Below are 22,130 nucleotides of genomic sequence, written 5' to 3'. Positions count from 1 at the left end.
TGAGACCAGGCCACAGTCTGTGTGACTATAGCACTTGAGACCCCATTTGAAACCTTGCCTCAAGCAGTGTACAAAGATAATGAGACTTTGAATTGGCATTGCTGAGCACGGGGAAGGGCAGGAAGTATGTATGATACAAGTTGTACACATATTACATATATATAATGCAAGTAGTAAACAATAGGAACAATTATAATACTGTTATCAGCATCTCTAGTTACTGATCATTAAGTGTAGTTTTCCAAAGACTGTAGCAAAAATTGCCTGCGTACACGGAAGTAGTGCTAATTCCCCTTTGACAAAAAAAAACAAACAAACAAAAGCAATTGTGTTCTGCATGGGTTTATCTTAGCTAGTTATTTTCAAGGACTAGGAAGTAATTACCTTGATCTTTTCTAAGTACTTTTTACAATAATACTGACTGAATAAGCCAGTGCTGAGGTCAATTAATCCTCGATTTGGTTGGGTCAGACCACAGGCTGTAGCGATTTCTCCTGTACACACATGAATATAGGAGAAATTTATATAATGTATGTATGTATCCCACATTCAAGCATGCTTGGTGACCCTGCACTTAAAAGCCCTAACTCTAATATTATATCTCCAATGGGCTTCCTCTGTAAACCTCACCACAGCTACCAGGCAGGACAAGGGCAGCCAACATGCATCAGGACAACCAGTGCCAAGCTGAAGCTCATGTTTACTCTTCAGTTTCATGACTGACAGTACCTGTTCTGGCAAAGGGTTTGTTTCAATTCTCCATAGGATCCTCCAGACAGAAAATAAAAGATCCAACACCATTCCAAGCTGAAGGAAATTATCTTAAAACCAGTGCAAAGTCTGGCCTCAAAATCAGCTCTCACCTGTCAAGGTGAAAAAGGGACCCTCACCTGTCCTATGAGGGTGTATACTCTGTGGCAGTACCTTCCCAAGTGAAGGAATATACTCTGCAGACTTATCCTTAATTTGAGAGTATTCTGCTATTTTTAAAGGTGCAAGTCCAAATAAAGATGTCAAGAGATTGACCAGGAAGCAAGCCTTGAATACATCTGGAAGGAGGACAGAGTAGGAAAGCATCCTGTAGGACTGTTGCTTCTTCTTCACAGAAGCCAAACTGGTGAAAGTAGGGCTCCTGTGGGAAGTTAGCTATCACTCTCTCTTCTGGGCTCCAGAAATCTATGCAGTGGCTAATAGGAATAAAAATATGTTGTTCTAGTGGTGATTCATGTTTTGGTATCCTTTAATTAATGGTGGTTGCATGTTTGTATTAGGGTCAGTGGAACACTGGTGACTGATATTTTTTTTCCAGATATGACCCAGCAGTTCCCTGAAAGTCGTGTAGATTCAGATCAAAAGGTTATTAAGCACATGCCTGCAACAGATGCTCCCCTGACAGCATAAATGCTACCAGAATCAGGCCCTTTCAGAGAAGTTAGTTTCAGAAAGTAAAGAAATTTTAGTTGCAAAATGGTACTTGTAACTTCACCTGCTTTCTTTGCATACAAACATCCTCTCTGCAACTTCTGAGCTCTTTCACTTAGACTGCATAATTTTAAAACATTTGAGCATGCAAAGAAAGTTCAGTTTCTACAGGGAACCTGAACTTTGTGATAAGTTTTGTCCTCTCAGTGATTTCTGAATTTTCATAATAGGGAATGAGGAGAAATTAGTTTTTGGGAAGGCTGAGACGGTAGGAGAGTATAAATCTTTCTTTTCTAAACGGCTATTAGATCTCCTTACGTGACCGGCCAAATATAAGCCGTATATAGACCTGATTTGTGAATGTGATAAATAGCTGGATAAAGGAAGCTGAGAACATGTACAGTTTTAATTTGGAAAACATATATGTGATGTGTTGGTTTGTGATTTCCAACAATTGTCAGAAACACAAATTTCGTGTCTTTACTAACTCAGGTTTGTGAAAAGTATTTTAGTGTAAAAATAGCTAAGGGTGAGTCAGAAAATAGTATGTTTTGAAGAAAGAAATCCTGTGTTTTCTGAAAAAAAAAAAGAAAAAAGTTATAATCTTTTGCTTGTGATTCTGATATCTTCTATATCTCTATCATCATCCCTCTGATAGGTTTACCCGAGTTTTCATTTCTTTCAGGTGTGGTGTACATTAATTTGCATTCATATGCATTTTTCTTTATTTCTAAATAAATGTTTTTTAGTCCCATTAGTATAACTCCATTTGCCTTGTCTTTGATACTGGCTGTTTGAAGATCTTAGAACTACTAAATTCTAGCAGAAATCAAGAACTTGAAACATTTGATACTAACATTCTTTATTAATATTTTCCAACAATCCATTAATTTTGGATTGTGCAGCAAACATTTTTGCGTGCAAATTAATACAATCCATATGTGAATTATATCCATGCAAACTCCTCATAGCTTTTTTTAGTTGCCATAAAAGAAAGCAATCAAAATTTCCAGCATAAATTGGCCACTTAGGTATGTGAACTTGCAAGAGCCCTTTGCAGAGACTCCCGTTCAAAGTTCAGTGCCTGTTGCTTACTAATAAAGCCATGCATGCTGACCAGAGAAGCAGAGCAGCTTCTGTGCTGTCAGTACTTACAGTTGGTTTTACTATCTATATGGTAGGTAACACATGCCCCTCTGGTCCTGATTTGCAAAAAAACTGGAGATACCTAAAGGATCCCATCCATGCTGCACAGCTACCTGCCTACACCAAGGATGTCAGACCTTCACTGCCTGGACCTGAGCAGGCTTCTTAGACATGTTCCCAATACCAGGACACTGTTCCAGAGCTCCCCGTGCTTTCTGGTTGTGAGTCAAACACTGAAGGATCTGAATCTAGGTATCAAGTAGGAAACGCATCTCGTTGCAGCGGGGATCCTGACTCAGCGATCCTTCAGGCTCACTTGCCATCATCAGGTAGAAGACCCACGAAATCTCTCACCACTGTCCAGAGCTTCCATATCTTTAAAGGCCCCGGTGAATGCTCCTAGCGTACTGAAAGGCAATGATATAACCTTAATTCTCATCTCCAAATCAATCCATTGACAGGAAAGCTTCCTGGTTACATGCTCCAAATGCTTACTAAACTTACAAATGATTTCTCAGTAAACCAGTGCTGCTTTGCATTCTTCCAACAAACACTGTAACATGAAAATTAAGAACAAATATGACAGCAAGCTTTTGTATGCCTTTGTCAAACAGCTCAGCATAACAAACACAAATCAAACCCTGCCACCATGATGTCTGTGTGAAGGATCATGTTTGCTCTTGCAGCTTGGAGCTGTGGTGCTAGGGCAAGGCACATCGGATATCTGAGAAAGATAAAACTAGATAACTAAATGTAGGACTAGCACACTAGAAGTATTTTCAGGAATAGCAGGTCAGTCATCTGATAACACTGTTGGTATGCTTCTGCATGTTGTAAAATGAAGCTAATAGGGCACAGCTGCTTGATCTATTCCTTCTGGTTCAAGTTCTGAGTAGAGGAAAACCAGAATTTACTTATTGAATGAGGAATCCCCACTCAAACACTGCGCTGAGCACCTTTGGCTTTTCCAGGTAAAGACCATTACCCTCACAGTCTCAGGGAGTGCCTCCCCTCTCATCAGTGTTTTGGGAGTAATTAACTTCATTCAAAGGCTTTCAGTGAATATTCAAAATGGTATAATGTTTTTACTCAGAACATACTGATTGCAAAAGGAGGAACAGGTCAAACTGCTATACAATCAGGGGTGAAATATTTAACCCCACTACCTAGATATATACCCAAAATCAAAAAAATGCTCAAAATACATTTCAAATTCTAAGGAGTTTTTAGGTGAACAAATTAAAACCATTCAACCCTCGCGTCCTTTGGTACAGAGCACAACCTTTTCCCTTTCCTCTGAGTAATAGATGCATTTTCTTAGCATAGCTTGGAACAACTCCAGCAGAAAAATGCTGTTCAAGAAGTGCTGGCATAGGTTCAGGTCTAACAGTTTGTCTAAGGTACAAAAAGAATGCATGGCACCCATCCATGCCTGTAGTGTCTTTCATGTAACAGTTTTCAGTAATCAGATATGTGTTAAACGATGAAGATGATTGCTTTGCAAGTTTCTGTGTATACTAAGGGCCCTGAAAAATAGATTTTAATTGATCCCAAAGTTTCAGTTTTCCATTTTATGTGTTAGGGAAATTTTTATTGCACCTTTTGATGGTATTAAACACACATTTATGCTTAAAAATAAAGAAATTTAGTGAGCAATGCAGTGGACAGGTGCTACTGCCATGAGCAGTTCTGCAAAGAGTCTGCAAAGGTGTGTCAGGAGCTGATTCCACACATACACTGGCACCAACACCAATCCCAGAGCATCAACACAGGCACCTTAACCTCATGTTTAGTTCATCCCACAGCCCTGGCTCTGTTTACCAAAAGTGGCATCTGTGAGCTTGTATCCCACCATGGTTCCAAAACAATACAGTGGCATTTCATTAGCCACTAAAAAATGCTTGGAATTAGCTGATCTACTTTTTGCTGCTAACAAAAATATCTGAAGTCAGGAACTGTGTGGTACTATGCCCATCAGGCCTTTAAATCTTTTCCCTGAGTTGCAACGTTTTGTGTTGGTCACATACTTCAAAAGACTATAATTTGTCATTAAGTTAGGCTTAACTGATGAAAATTCGTCATCCTGGTTTTAAAAATTTGTACATCACTTCAAGCAGTTTCTTTTTTTTTTTTTTTTTTTTTTTTTTATTCTGTGTCTTTTTTTGTCAAATCAAATTACTAGTTCTGTTTTATTTAGTCAACAGAGCCCAGAACCTTTATCTCTGGTGGCAAACATGCCAATTTTTAATGAATTGGTTGATTATAAGCCAGTTTATGAAGTTTTTGCTGAATATATCAATTATAATCACTGTGTAATCAAATCTGCCAATCGTGTGACATTGGGTTAGTCTACTGAACAAATGCAAAGAAAAGGCCGTGACAAAAAACTACTTGGTCTGTAGTACTTCCCATGATAAGAGAAGAACAATTCCTTTGTAGAGCTAATCCAGAATTATTTCCTCTTTCTGCCATGAAAGCTGTATCTTGACTGGCATACATCCATTCACAAAGCTAGACTGATGTCCTCTAATAATTTCATTGGATAGAAAAGCTTTTTGCAATCAGCTATGAAAGACACACTCCTGTCACAAGAAGATACCAAACTAGATACAGTAATATCAACAAATATGGCTGTCAGCTGTGACAGCATTTTGGCAGATTTATCTCCCACCAAAAACATTTTTCTCCCAGTCACGAATAGAATATGCTTTCTGGGAGGATACCCTCACAAAACCACCTATGTTCCCAAAATCCAAAGTAGTCTGTACATGCTCTTTTGACATAGAGAGCTGGTCATAAAAGGATCTTTCATTCACTCCTCTTTGGAAACACAAGGCAGTATTTGAGCTATTGGTAATCTGAAGAGCAATTCCAAGGCAAATACACTTCTAAACTATTTTGAACCATGGTTCATCACATCTGGTGGCAAGTAGGCTCTAAGATTTACCTAGGACAGATTGATACATGACCCTGGTCCTCCAGGTATTTATCGTGAAACTGACGTTTCTGATCAATGGCATAGGCATAGAATGCCCTGTAGTTCCTCCTTGAATATACAGTTTCTCCACTGTGGGTTTGTCCGTAAACCCACATTTCTAGATAATTATTTCAGAAATCTTGGATTGATTTGATTGTGACTATGACAAAGCTTGTAACTAGCACTGTTGAGGGCAGAACAGTTGTTGGACAGAGTAGTTGCAAGTTAGAAAACTTTCCTGAAGCTGATCCTTTTTTCACCTGTGTATCCTCACCCCTTGAACACAAGGCTGCCAAATTTGTCAGGGTTTCATCAGATCTGTGTTTCATGATTTTCATCTAATCTGTGTCAGCAATCTGTCTAATATACAGAAAAAAAAGATGCTACAGTGGTCATCACATAGGACATTTTTATCTCTTCTCTTTCACATGGACACAATGGAAACAATCTTAAAACTTGTAAGAGCATTCCCTTTCCCTCTTCCTAAGCTGGTTTGAACAAGGAAAGAAGTAAGAAAAACAGTGCTCTGCCTCTGAACTCAGTTCTTCTAGTTGGTAGTTCATGCCATAGGGAAATCTGCTTTCATGAATTGTCTCAAACCTTACACCAACTCATGACATCAAGCGATACGTTTCATACCTCCTACTTAGTAACACTACCGGCAGAATCCTGCAAGGATGAGAGGTGACTGAACAAAGAAGGAAAATGTTATGCGCGTCAAAAATTATCTTTTTTTTTGGTACAAGAAATACAGGTAGAGTTGCAAAGAGCATCTGCAAGGAGCTCCTACAAAGAGCATGAGTTCTTTGCACTCTTGCACATCCATTAATAATTCTGAGAAGAAGCAAAGACTGATGCCAGTGTGATAGGAGTAAAGCATACCAATACATAGACTGCAAATGAACACAGCCTGATTTCTGAGCTTCAGAGAACTTCTCACAGTCAGTTTTCAACTGACACAAACTCAGCAAGTCTATTATAAGCCACGTGTCTCTTTAGGAAAGTTTCTCACAACAAAGTCCTCGTAGCAGTTGTGGAACTCACAGGTCTCACCTGTGAAACTCTGTTAGCATTGTCATAACTTGGACCTTTTGGATTTTTTGCCCCACATCTGCGTTTCAGGGAGACTAAATATGAATTCAAGGCAGAATTCATTGAGCAACTCCAGCACATAAAAACCCGAAGGGAAAGAGTAGCAAGTCAAAACAAATAAACTTCAAAACATGTTATTTGGACACATTAGCTAAGAAAACATGATCTTTGGAAATACAAAAATGTTCTTCTTTTGAACAGTTTACACTGGCATTTTTTTCATCTTTAGAATTTACCAAACTCAGAAAGCTAAACAAAGGGAATTTGGGAACTCCAAAGGAACATTTCAAATTACTCAGAGTTGAACTAATACGCTGGTTGTTTCCAGCTGAGAGATCAAGGATTTGGGGACCATGAAGAAAGAAAGTGGGGCTGAGGTTGTGTTCAGTTCTGGTTAAAAATCCCACCACCATTGCGATAAGCTTTTAGAAATCCTCTTCAGTAAAACAGTGTCTTCTCTCTTCTCAACAAGGGTTTTTCTGCAGCCAATCTGAAAATCACATGTAATACATACAGCTGTAGAAGTTACCAGTATGTTCCTGCATGGACAATGTGCCCTTCTCTTTTGTGGTCTGCTAAGGAGTGAGACCATTAACTTCATCACACAGAAAGATTGCTTCCACAGTGACAGAAGGAAAGAACAGCATTGTTGGATGCAGGCAAGTGAAGCTGAGCTGATGGTATTTGTTTTAATAATGTCTGTTGGTGTGAAGTTATGGAAAAATGCAATGACTTTTAGGGCTGTGTGAAACTTACTCAAAGTAACAAACTAAAGATTGTGTTTGGTGCTTGCACTTCGTCTGTCTGCCCTGAAAAAGAAAACCTTTTATTTCCCTCATCTAGGCTCTTTATCATAAGGGAGAACTGACATGCTACAAAAAGCTGGCGGGGGAAACAACTTCTTTCAGAGGCAATGTTGTGGTAGGGTATCCAGAAGCCCCACAGAGCGCTCTCATCCATGGCGATGATTTGCCCAGCACAGACCTGCTGGTGCTTCCAGGGTTTCTTCCAGGAGATGCAGAGATTTCTGCCTGCAAATGTTGCAACTCCCCTTATTCCTTTTAATCCCAGAGGAATACATGTACATGTTTGTTTTTTGATGTTTGGCTTGTATTTCTTTTCCCCTTGGTAGTGTACCCTGGTTTCCTTGCAGCCCCAGACAGCAATGTTGGAGGAAAGCCATACAGATGAGTAGCCCAAGTCCACTTTCTTTGTCAGGAAGTCAAGTAAAAGTAGATCCCTTTATGACAGTGTTGATCTTCTCAGTGACCTTTTACTGAGCTCCTGTCATTTCCTGAGAGAGAGAATTAGCCTCCCTTCTATTCTTGGTTTGAAGTGATAAGCTTGCTCCTTTGCCATGGGACAATGGACAGAAATCGATTCTCATTTAAGAAGCTACAGCAGTTTGCCTTTTCTTTTTCCTGCTGCCTTTATTGATTTCCTGATCTCTTAGAGACGCTATCAATTCTGCTGCAGGCCAGCTTTATTGAATGGGAACTGCGACGATGGCTACAGCTCCTGAGAAAAGCATCTTCTGTCTACTCTTTGCTCTTCCAAGAGCCAAACCAAGGCCATTTATCCCATCTGTTGTGGTATGCAGAGAGATTCTGGAGGAGTTTACAGACCTGTGCCATGATTCTAGTGAGCTCTTGTCACTACAGGTCTCTTGTTTATTTGGAACAGCAAAAGAAAAATTAACTTACTCTGTGGAAGAAACACAAATGTGACAACCATTTCCTGATGATATTTTAGCTTCTGGTCCCTTGACTGTGATTTGCTTTGAGAAAGTCAACATGTCTATAGCATCCTGTCCAGACACTGCCCATGCATCTGCCCTATCTCATAACATTTTTTATTTACATAAGGGATTGGACCATCAGTTAGCTCATACTAAACACCACTCTGAAAATGATATCTGAAATGATATTCTCCATGGACATTATACGAATATAAATGACTATTCAGTGTAAGGAGATAATGGGCAGTCAGGCCTCCCATGTTCATTATAGATCACTAAGTTCATGTTTCAAATGTTCATTATAGATCATTAAGCTCATTTTTCAAATGTTCATTATAGACCACTAAGTAACTCTTCTGATGCCTTTTTTGCAAACAAGAAATCCAAGGTCAGGTAACTCTGGTGCAGCAGGTTAGTTATGACATTGGGACATAGGAGGCCTGGCTTTTATTGATTGTGGAAGGGCTAACTGGTGCAAAAATTCCTTTTCTCACACAGTTATTTCTCTAGTTCCTTGCTTTGCAAGTTAGGTGATTTTAGCTGTCCCAACATAGCTCAGAAGAGAGAAAAAGTAGTTACCATCATCACTAAAGCAAAGTATGACTTGATCTAATGACTTTTATGACTTCCATAAAGGCAGTTGGGCACCCTGTGATCAGTCTATTTCAAAAGCGTTGACTTTTCACTCCACATCTTTACATTAAGTAGCAGAACAGGAACCCTGTCCCAATAGGACAAAAAAGTTTCAATAATCCAAGTGATTTTTATCTGGATATATTTATTTCTCATTCTGCTATCTGAAGCTAACTAGACCCTAGCACAAATAATAGTTGTGTTATTCTTTACTTGGCAACCTATCAATCACACAGAAACTCTTCTAGCCCATTAGTGCACTTCTTCATTATATGTGTAATTGGTTCTTAATTAAACTGGGCTTTGAATCAGGATGATGTGACTGACATATTTCTAGCAAATATTAATGTAGTGTGGATAGACTAAAATTAAAAAAGCACGTAATTTGGAGTTGTCATGAAAACACTGTTGGGGCAACCTGGTTTAATATTCCAGAGAATGCTCTATCATATTGTCCAAAGCATGAAATGATAATGTTCCCAAATAGAAAACACACTAGCTTACACTTCTGCCACAGCCATGCCTGCATGTGTTCTCTGTTGGAAGGGAAAAGGCTGATGGACCAATGAACTAAAGGCATGCCTGCCTTACTGTTGCGTCTGCCCGAAAAACTTCTATTTTTCCCTGCTTGTATCCACTGATGTCTGGACTCAAAGATCCTTACTTCTACTGACCATTTCATGAGGATGTCCCAGGAGAAAGTGTTAAATCTGTTAGCACCAGCTGATGAAATATGTCACCCCATGCCTTGGGATGCAGCTGCAGATGCATGGCTAACCCAGACAGGTCCAGGCTATCTGTACTGAAATCCTGCTTTCATGAGTTTCAGGTTTCCTATCTAAACTGCATGAAGCACCATTTTTAAACCAGTTTCTTTATGCACATGAAATAAGCTACCCCTTTAATTTAACAGACAACAAGGTCAGTAGAGAAAAGCAAACAAACATATAATGGAGAAGTTGTGTTAGGTGCCTGAAGCACCTGCCATCACGCAGGATTTATTTATAGATACAGCTATAAGATCTCACCTATTGCATGCATCTCCACATATGCTTCCAGATTTTATAACTCAAAACCATTCTTCCATGGCTCTTTGCAGTGAGAATTCCCTGTTAATTTTCCCTGGGCCTGTTGGATAGAACTCTGAAATTGGCAAGAAATGTGAGACTAGTACCAAAGGCTTAATACATTCCTGCTCAGTACTAGCAATAAAAACCATTTTCTGTTGATAATCACCTGAGAGGAAGGTGGATGCTAGGCTTCTGCAAAATAAACATTAGCACTTGTAGAATAGATCCAGTTGTACAAGCTTCACTAGGTGGATATTGGCAATTAGTTCTGATTTTTACTACAGTTGAACCACGTTAATTATTTAATGAGTTTTGAAGTGCCTAAATGTGTTTCCTTCTCAATGAAAAAAGAATATGCTAAGGGGCAATCAGCAGCTTTTCTCTGTCCAGTGAATAAAAAGGTTTGTAAACATACGAAGAAAATGTTGATCCATAGGATAGCATTGAGGCTCAGTAGTGAGTGTGAAGTCTCCCTTTTTCTTTTATTTGAACTCTGCAAAAATGTATTTGAAAACTGCTGAAGAGTTAGTGATGAGATTCAAGGAATGTGTGAAGAAACTTGAAGAAGATTTGGGGGAATGGTTTTTTTAAGACTTCCATTTTGTGTTTAGATTTGTTTCATATGCAGAGCCACATAGAAAGAAGCTTAAAGGTGCTACGAGCTAACCGTGATAAAGTATTCAGTGAGACTCCACAATTAACAAATAAAGAGAGGTTTTCTGTCACTCAAAATAAAATATCCCTGCATTTCCTTCTCTCAACACAATTCAAACAAACTAAGCACAAAAGTGGGTTTTTTTTTGGCAACAGGAAACTTGAGCTCCTCATTTGCCCATCAAGGTCTGTGCAGTGTTTTATGCTCTGGCTGTAGTGTTTTGAGGGGTGATTAACTATTTATTTGTATTCTTTACACTCAGGAGAATGCTCTGGTGCAGGCTTAGGGCAACTGATAAGATACACTCAGGAAAAAACCTTGTGTTCTTCCTGCACTGAGAAGTGTACCCCAAGAGGAACATAACTGAGGTGAGGAGAGCAGTGCTGCAGTGCCCATGGCGATGGCAGGCAAGCCACTTAGTATACTTACTGGCAAGGCCCTGACACCTTCTTCTGCAAGGATGGGTGGGATGCATAGGCAGCCTGTAGGGAGTCAGATATCTCCTAGCCTTTACAAAATACAATTTGGTGGGGCTGGATAACTATGCTGGTTGAAGTGTAAATAGACAAATACTTGATAGGGGAACCCATCAATGTTATAAAATGCAGAAACACTTCACCTGGCTCAGAAGTATATTGGCAAGGAGAGCTTGTGCGGGAAATACCGCTATATGACAATTTTGTTCTGATACTTACTCAAGTATCTGCTTTTAGCAACAATTGGAGACAGCATGCTAAGGGACATAGATCTGACCCAGTATGGCCATTACCATGTCCCAGCATATTGTTGGAAAGAAGACTATACATTCAAAACAAAATTCAAACCAAAGTACTGGCACAAAACAACATTTGGGTTACAAAAATGTTAAAGACTTCAAGCAGTGAATGATTAGGTTAGAATCCTAAACCAACAGTAGGCCAAACTGAAGTTTAGCAATTAGCCTGAAGTTTTTCCCAGAAAATGACACACATTTTGATAGTCCCTATCTCTAAAGGCAACATAGTGACCATACATACATCTTAAGTCTAATTTTCATATGCATCCACTGAGTTTTTGTTATGTAGCATAATTCAATATAGAACTTCCAGAACTTTCCACCCACACTTGAAACAGTGAACCAGTTCTCAGTTTATTTTTTAATTGAGTTTTATTAACATGGAGCTATTACCAGCAAAACCTGAATAAGTAAAAATGAAAATACAAGTAAATGGGTCATTTGCTTAAAGATAAATTGTTTAGCTAACAATTTTATATGCACTCTTTCGTAAGTAGATTACACAGCTGCTTTGGTTAATCATTTTGAGTTTGGTGAAAGGTTTCAAATTTTAAAAGATTATGTGTGTGTATGTATGTGTGTGTGTATGTATATGTATATATATATATAAATTAGTATTAAACATAACAAATGAATGAGGGTATCTGGGGAAAGCCTATGTGGAGAGCTGCCATGCTGCCATATAAATAAGCAAGGTGAAGACAGCCATCTTGTCACCATCACTGTGGATGCACAAAGTTCAGAAAAGGGAGTACATAATAGTTTACATCTTCTTCCTCTGTGCTCCTAAACTACCATTTTAGACTTAGCCAGTAAGTTGTAGTATACAGCTGCAGTACAAACACTACTCTGTGCACCATTTTTTACTACAGGAGCTTTAGATCTCACATTTGTAATGTTGTCTCAATTTAATCTAAATTTACAGTTTAGAAACAGAACATTAACTCTCCAGAAAGAGAAAACACATCAGTCACTTCAGCTTCAGTTTACTCCCAGAGATCCTGAACAAACGGACAACAAAACCGCACCCCTTTCCTACTCTTCGACAGCTGTCCAATCAGCACTGGTAATAGGAGACGTTTTGGGACAACACAGCTGAAAAATATATGTACTTCACCCAGGAAAAGTAGCAGCAAAGCAGATCTAGACAGGTCTTTCCTGGTTAAATAAAATCTATGATAACTGAAACACCATCACAGAATGTTTCATCCCTAATTATTATATAAGCTTATATAAAGAGTCAACAATGATGTAATTTTGCTTTCAGTGGAGTAGTAATTATGCTCTTATGGAAAAAGGCATTGCTTTATTTTACAGTAAATTAATTTTGGGTAGAGATGGGTTTGCTTATAAAATAAGACTTAGTTCCAAAAATGTCATTTTCATTGAATCTTAGTGAATTAATGAAAGATAACTCTCATATTCCTTGACTGACCAATGCCCAAAGCAGGAGCAGAAGGAAGTTCCTGTGAAGGAGTAAGCTCTAACTCTAAAACAAACTGATATAAACACTGGCCTTCATATTTCATTCCAACTTGTAAGTATTGCTTTCTAGATGTGTAGTAATTACCTTTGACTTATATATCACTGAAAGGTGTTAATTATTGAATGAGTTTCAAAGAGCTTAACTAGCATTTCCTTAAAAAAACCCTCAAATCCCCAAACCTACATTGCTTGGTAAGTGGCAGTCTTTTTCTAGAAAATAATCAAAATATGTACACCATATTTAAAAATAAAATTCAGGAAAAGTTCAGAGTTTTTGAGTTGTTTGTCCATCAGTAGGAAGATAGTACTCCATTTTGCAAGATCAACCAGGGGGCAGGAACCAGAAGAATCAAAGAAGAATACTGTCATGAAAAATGATAGGAATAAGAATCTACCAGATAGGAATAAAAAGCAAATTGGACATTTTGAATAACCAGCCTCTCTTGCCTTCACACACACACGAAAATACATGCTGTGACAGAACAGAGCAGATACATGGAATAATCTGGAAAACACACAGACACTCATGCAATGCTATTTATAATCTACTTAGTAAGAACTGGGCAAGAGTTAATTTTGATTCTTTTTGGTGGGTATGCAGAAGAAATCACTATGGGAACTAGAAATTGTTTTTCTTGAAAGGGTAAGAATGTATTTCTTCAGTGGAAGAAATATTTAAAAAGAGCTTTTGTGATAAAGTACATTTGTTCCCGTGTCTATCCCTGAGAATAGCAGCATGTGGAACAAATGATTTAATGCTCGAAAAAGCCTCAAATTAGTGTCTTTCAATGGAAAATATTTCTGAGACATTAACAGTGCATTAAAAAATGCATAAAAATCTATAGTTCTGAAACTGCTTGGCTAAGAATGTCAGCTCATTTCTGCAGGTGAAAGGGTGAAGTGGCTTCCCTGAGTTATTATGGGCTGCTGGTACTGCAGCAAGGGTGCAAAACTAGTGTCATGACTCCTAGCTTTTTTCCCACATCCACTAGGTTGGAATTCTCTATTTCTCAAAAAACGAAAACCCACAGAGGGCTCCTGAAGGTACCAACCAGCCAGCATTAAGGTCTCTGTCAGTGAAATCAGGTCCCAGAAAAATCCTTTCTGTAACTCAGTGTTGTGACTATCAGGTCTGTAGAGCAGTGTCTTTCTGTACTTTTTGAAAAAGTGACAGATTTACCCAATTTTCTTCCAAAAGAAAGTAGCAAGATATAACAGGTTTTTTTCTAATTTTTGGAATGTTATCCATATCGGAATGCTCTCCCTCTTTTTTACCATTCTAGGCACATTTATGATGCTACCAGTTAACCCCAAACAGCTGCTAGCTTAACCCTAGCCAGCAGCTAAGACCCTCACAGCTGCTTGCTCACTCCCCACAGTGGGATGGAGAAGATAGATGATCAGAAGTGTAGAAGTGCAAAAACTCAGGCATTGAGATAGACAGTTTAAAAAGTAAAGCACAAGCTGCACACACAAGCAAAGTAAAACAAGGAATTCATTCACTACTACCCATTGGCAGGCAGGTGTTCCGCAGTCTCCAGGAAAGCAGAGCTCCATCATGCATAATGGTTATTTGAGAAGACAAGCACCATCACTCTGAACATCCTTCTTCCCCCATCTTCTCAGCTTTTATTGCTGAGCATGATATCATGTGGTATTAGGTGTTCCTTTGTTCAGCTGTGGTCAGGTGTCCTCTCCCAGCTCCTTGTTCATCACCAGCTTGCTCGCTGGTAGGGTAGTGTGAGGAACAGTGAAGGCCTTGATGCCGTGTAAGTTCTGTTGAAAAAAAAAGTGTCAGTTTAACGGCATGGTGTGATTGCAGCCAGCAATGCTGTCACACATCTCTCTTATCCTTTCTTACCTTTCTGCATTTTATTGCCTTAACTGTGAACTCCACAGTGGTCACCTTTTTATCTTCTTTTTCCTAGGGGTGAGGAAAATCCTAGCACATATGAGGGGTTATGGCCATACTGGTGTCTCATATCCCCAGACACCTTCAGATCTGTTTGGTGCCATCCAGAAGCTCTGTGACACCAGGACCACACTGACTGGGAGGTCATGTGAAGGTATGCTAAATGAAACCTTCTAAAATCACAGCAAAGGCAACTGAATCACAGATACTCCTATTCCTAGGAATAAAACATTGCAAATGAATCTGGCTCTCCACTGTTAGCAGTGTTCATCAACCCAATGAAAACATATCTACATAGTTGATTATAGCTGGGCTGCTGCCCTGTGCAGGGTTGTTATTTTAGGCCACTGGTAATTGGGTAACTCTTGACAGAAGAAGTACAATGAGCTTCAGACAGTGTAACTCCCACAAAGTTTTGGTACGACTTTTCTGGCTCTAAGCTAGACTAGCCTAGACCAGACTAGACTAGTTATTATCCATCTAATCCTTGGAGCAGCAGCTGGCATAGAGATGCACCATTGTTATCCATTCTTCTATGTGTTTAGGAACACTTTTTACTACAGAGTGGTTGTTGTGACTCTCACAGGACAGGGGAAGGAGAATTTTTCAACAAGAATGGTTTTCAGGCAGCCTTAGTCCTGAATGTGCTTCAGTCATGGCAGCCTTTCCCCAGGCTTCTCTGAAACTTCCTTATATTAGTCCCAATGAAATGTGAGAACATGAATACACCTAATGCTTTCCTGACTGCTTTGCAATAACACCAACTGCTAAAGACACAAGTGCTTCCTCACTGACAGTGCTTCTTGATTGCCAGATGTGTCTTTTGATGCCAGATGTGTCTTTTGATGCCAGATTGCCAGTGTGTCTTTTTTAACACTATTTCACCAGAAACACAGGTTGGAAAAAACCTCCTGATTCACTTTTGTGACTTTTGTTATCCCACAGACAGCTTGCATTTTAACAAATGGTTTTAACAAGTTCTCTCAGAACTGCTTCTCCTAAAGGATGGTGAATAATTTGAAGTGCAAGATCATTGTGATCTAAGTTGCATGACTGTCTGACAGCAGGACTACCTGTCCACCAGGAATTTGCTGAAAGTAGGACTCATCAATTTCAACAGCCAAACTCTCCAGATGCCCATGCAAAAGACAAAAGGGTAGCCAATTTAATTAACCACAGCCTCAAGGAGTATAATTCATTATCAATTTTACCAATAACAACATCCTGAATGTACAATTGCTTGGAACACAGATGTCTAATCATTAAAGCAGTTCTGTAAATCTGATTGTTTTCCTTGCTCTTTAGCTGATGTCAAGAAAAAGAAAAAAACCCCTAAACCAATGGATTTGATTAGTGTAGTGGACAAATCTGCCACTACAGATTTTTTTTTGCCACAAAAAAAGAAGTCATTAAAGAATGCTTTTCCAAATCTTTGAAATTGCTTCTGGCTTCTCATACAAATATTCCTTCCCTTCTAACCTGATTTTGTCATGCAACAGTTGTGGCAGTGAAAGTGGTTAGTCATAGAAATGAAGAAAAACAAGGACTCTAAGAGGTCACATAGACTGTCTCCTTGAACCTAGGACAGAATTAACTGTATCTGGATTTGCTAATGTGTTTCTCAAAACCCATTTTAGAAACTCCTGTCACCAGATACTCCACTACTTTTCTGCATATCAGCCAGCAGTATCAGAGGGAAGATTTTCTTGATATCTAACCTCATTTTCTGTGCTGTAAATTAAGCTAATTACTTATCTTACCTTTGAAGGAGAACTGATTAGGAATTCACGCTTTTACCCTGCAAGAAATTTCAGCTTCCAAATTCTGTTTTTATCCCAAACTAGAGCAAAAGGCCAAGATATCATCTTTTTCCTCAAAAGTTAAAATGTCTAATCTTGGATTAAGATGACCAAAATGTTTTCAAGAACACCAATCATTTGTCTAATTATCCATTCTTATAATCCTCTGGTGTAATCAAAGGAAACTTTTAGCATTATCAATACGGAACAAGAAAGCTGAAATGATGTGGCTTTATCTTTCCTGCTGAAATTGCTAGTGAAACTTTTACATGGCTGTGACTTATTTGTTTTTCAAATAAATTACATTTTGTGAGAAGACTTTTCTAACTCTGTGATAGATTATAAGTCAATAGCTTGCTTGATAATTTCTTTTCAATGAGAGTGATTGTGGTTAATCACTTTTTTAAGAGACTCTTGTATTTGCAATGAAAACCGGTGTTAAAATATAAAATTAAAATCATCACAGAATTGAATTTTATGAAATTTTACTGAAGTTTTTTACTAATATCACCAATATCTGAAACCTTAATCTCAGGATATATCTAGACATATGGGTATGAAACTGCTAGAGTTGAGATATGAGTTTTGCACCAGAGATCTGTAATACCCTTGAAGTCATTGATGCTTTGTTCTTTGGTGAACTATTTGAATTAAACATTGGTAGGGAGTTGAGGCGGAGGAGAGGAAATAGCAGACTTTTCTTCCCTTTGAATTTTGAGCTGAACACTCCTTGCACCTTATGAGTATGCATATCATTGCACATAGTGGATTACTGGACAATTCACTCACATTTTCTCAAATAGACAACAGCCGCACATATTGTCAAGACACCATACCAAGAGCTAAACTGAAAGGAATATGGTCATTGCATTGATTTATTTTAGGTATAAATGTCCATTGATTATAGCAGTGCACTTCTCTAAGGTATTTCCCCTACCCACAAAACCCAAGTGCATTTAATTGCATCTAACCTATAAATTCTGCTTTGAGAAATTTAACAGCTGGATTCTCAGGACTTCAAACTGCTCAACTTTTTGATCCTTTGGCTTAACAGCTAAAGTGTTTTCCCCAGATTTACTTTGAAAAAAATAAATCTAATGTGCTGCACCCTCACTGAAAATATTTATTTCCTGTAGACTGTGGATGCTCATTCCTCTTCTCTGCATAAGTGATTTTCCATAAAATTCAGCCCAGTGAAAGACCAGGGATAAACCAGCTTTTAAACTTAAGGAAGAACAGGTTTTAGTTTTGTATTCAAATACTGTCACGGATGAAACAGAAAGATGTTCAGCAACCTATACTTTTCTTCCTCCAGCTTCTGTAATTTGATGTATTTTTTTCTTGCATCTTTTTATGTTCTCATAATGTTAATTACAACATACATGTTATACACAGCCTTTGTCTTTAAGCTGTTTTGCACTTACTTTAATGACCATGGGATATATTATTTCACCTACATGTGATTTGTATGCTACCAAAATCTCTGACTATCATAACAGCGAAGGACTACTGGTACTACAGTGAAGGAAATAATCAGCTAACAGCCTTATGCTTTTTGATACCTTGTGCCCGGTCATGTCTGCCAAGCTGATATAACACTGAGCCAAACTTCTTGCAACTGTGTATTTCCATCTTTTCTCACCAGTAGGACTATACAGTGAGTCGTTTACCTCTCCCAACACACTCAATTAATTTGGCCTTGGGCTACCCTTCAGATCACTGCTTTGATTTCTTCTTATCAAATCTTCTCACCCAGTAGCAGGAACACATTTTTGTGGTGAAGTAGGCATGCGACAGAGAGGCTCAGCAGTACCCAACAACTCACACATGTTGGAGCTAGCCTCACTGGGCTCTGAAACAGTCAAAGAAGAAAGCAGAATCATTGCTTCTCACAGCTCGTATTGGTTTATTACCATAAGCATTCATCTGCTTTGTTTGCCTAAACCCAGCAATAGACGTTGCATAGCTTAGATCACAGAGAAATATTTTAGCTGATATTTTTGATGGCAAATCAGGTATCTGCTTCCAGTTCATCTGCAGTGTGATGTAATGTGCATTATTCATTTGCAGTGTGATGAAGTGCGCATCATTGTGCTACATGATGCACCACCCTGGCTATCTAGGCAAAATCATTTGGTTTGTCAGCATCTGAAGCCTGAGGCCTGCTTCTAACAGGCTCTTGCACTGACTGCTAGGACATGCACTGCTTTTGGAAAAGAAGCTCCCCTTGAACAAGAAAACTTGAACAGGCAAAGATGCTCACCATCTACCCTTCTCACCATGGAGTTTGTAGCTGCAGGTCAGGCAGAAAAAAAGCGAGAACCAGAGCAACAAGGAGACCACTGCTTTTAAAGACCCAGCATGCATAAGAGAATTGTAGGGGTTTCACCCCAAATCTTGTTTGGTTTTCTGCCCTGATACATCCCATCCTTCCTTACACCACTAAAAAACATCAGCCATTTAGGGCTTTGCAAGGGGTATAGCTTCCTCCTCCTCGATTAACAATTTGACTTTAATCAAATTGTTTTCTAGCATTTCAGGTTTTTGTCAGTGAAAGCTGAACTCCTTTCCCCTTCATCTTTGGGTAGTATTACAACACCTGACTTTCTCTGCTGTCCTCATCTTTCTGTTGCAAGCCTTCCTTACTCAGTATCTATCTCCTATCACATTCACAGACAGTTCTTCATAACAGGGACACAGAGAATCTCACTCTGCTTATGTGCCACTCAGATATGTTTGCTTTCTGCATGTAATTAAGTCTACTAATTTTCTGCTGACTGTCAAATTCACAGCACCATTGAAACCCTAATGGCTCAGCAGTCAAAAGAAGGGGTTTGGTATTGCTGAGTGAACGCAGTCCACAGCAATTTGCTTTCAATACTGTGTGTCAATAGTGGCATTATGATCCTGGCAGTTGAAATCTTCTTAGCAGTAGAGAATTAACTAAAACCTGATAGCACTGAAAATACTGCCACCGTGTTTGTTTATGGCCAAGGGAAAGGTACAGCAGAAGAAAAGTGGTTGTGCATATGAACCTAAACACGCATACACAAACAGATGTACGAACTCAAGCTGGTAATTGCCTACACAGTCATTTCAGTTCTGGACTGGCACATGTATCAGAAATTCTACTTAAACATTACAAAAGAGCATCCCTAACCAGTGGCAGCACATGAGGATGAAGTGGTCCCTGAAGCACTTTAAAGGTTTCTAAGGGATAGTCTATAATGAAAGACACTTTAGGTAGTTTTATCAAGTATTCTGTGTTGAACAATTTTAATTCTCTCTTCTTTTTTTATTTGAAGTACACTGCAGGTGTTCTGGGTGTATTTGATGTGAATTACATTCTTAACAGCAACCAGTAATTCATAACTATTTGCCTTGTTAATGGTGGGCAATGTGCGAACAACTAAGGACTTAAAACCTTACACCTCCTGGTCACTTCATTGAGGAAACTATTACCACATGCAGAAAGACTCTGCAAACAGGATAAATAAAAGTGAAAAGTGCAAGAAACATATTTATTGGCTTGTATGCAATAACTAGCTGGGACTAATGAGACACTTGTCTGAACACTAACATGATTACCACCCTAATGAATCATGAAGGTGGAGAAGAAGCAGCCTCTGGTGCTTCACAGAATGGTCTGAGTCATGGTGCTGCTCAGTTGCCATCTTCCAGTTCTCTACAATATTTTTGGGTTTATAACTTTTCAAGGTGGTGTTTTTCATCTTCAGGCTGAGTAACTAGCTGCTGACTAGCCCTCAACAGTCACTTAGTGTTACTGATTTCCTTACCATGTATGGCTTCAGTTCATGGTCTTTCATACAGCTTCAATTACAGTTTCCTCTATAAATCTGAACCAACTTCACACATCTACTCTGCACCAAAACAGGCCTTGATTCAGACAGCTGAACCCTGGTCTGAGGGTGATCTTCTCAGTCTTTGAGAAATTAAAGATTTCTAAAGCCTGAATTGGGACTCAGTGACATAATAAAACAAGCCCAGTCTTTCTGTGTTTAAAATTTCTAGCAGGTTCAGACCAGGAAAGTAGGCTTATCACACAACAGACATTGGGTTGCATTTTAGTGCACCTTTGAAAGGCTGAAGAAGATGGCACTTGGCTGTTCCTGGAGAGCCCTCAGATACAATGGAAACTGGCACAGAATTGGAATTACAGAACACACTATCCTTTGCATCTCCTCAGTAGCTTCCCCGATCTTTTGACTAGCCTCAACCACACCAGAAAGGGGGAAAGCTTGAGGAGTACCTTGCATTTCCACCCTTCTTTCTCTGAACCAGCAGCAAAGAAGCAGCCTTCTGATGGAACTTCCAGTTTACTTTTGAAGACTTCATATAAAGATTGAAAATCCTCCCTAGCACTCCACAGTGTCTCTTGCAGCTGCACATTACACACAGGGACATGAAACCCAGTATTTCCATCTTCCTTCTCAACAGCTTGACTACCAAGTTGCCGTTATGGTCGAAAGAACAAACCTTATTGTATTTCAATCTTGGTAAACCACAAAAAGTCCAGTCAATTTAACTCTGAGATAAAAACTCCCTTTTATCCATTTTAACTTATCTGTACAGACTGTAAGTTATGTCTGATGTGATGAAGCTTTCAAATCTCTCATATATTGTCAGTCACTTTTAATCACAGGCTTAACGTGCACCAGAAGAGTTTCACTGAATCGAGCACAGCAGTCACTTACTTGAAACTAGAATAAGTGTACATTTTTACCAAAGATGACTATCATGTACATCTACTCAATGCAGCCAAAGAGTACTTATAAGTCACGTTGAACAGGTAAAGGTAAATATTCTTTTAGTTCCACTGTACATAAACACATTTACCCTTCTGGATTTGGTGACTATGAATCATAGTGTTTTATGAGGAAAAGATTAAACTATATATACATCACTCAAGTAAAAAGTCTGTTGAATATGTGCTTAAGTCATGTTGATACCATGTTCTTGATTGCTGTGCAATCTAGGAAAAGATTTGAGGGCATACTTTCTCACATTAAGAACTTTGTGCCCTTTTTTATAAATTCTTCATTAAGACAAAAGTTTTTTTTTTTTTGTTTTTTTTTTTGTTTGTTTTTTTTCCCAAGAAGAAATAATTGCGTAAGTAGAGGACAACGAGGCTTGGTGTGCTTTGTTTTTAAGTTTTTCCTTTGCCATTACTTATGGGTGGTAAGAGACTTATACCATGTGGATCTTCATTGTAACTACTGAACATCTTTGTTTTTACAGCAGACCTTGGAGTAGGATTTTTCCTGAATACCTATCAAGAAACTTTTGCACATGTGAAGAATATCTTACCTCTTTGACACTTTTTCTAATATTTTGCTCGTTTCAAATTCAAATATTAAAGAGTATGCCCCTTCAATGTTGTCCTTAATCCAGGAGATTTTTGTCAA

Source organism: Psittacula echo (genome assembly GCF_963264785.1).
Source record: "Psittacula echo genome assembly, chromosome: 1".
NCBI classification, from domain to species: Eukaryota; Metazoa; Chordata; class Aves; order Psittaciformes; family Psittacidae; genus Psittacula; species Psittacula echo.
Note: the sequence above shows the minus strand (reverse complement) of the source record.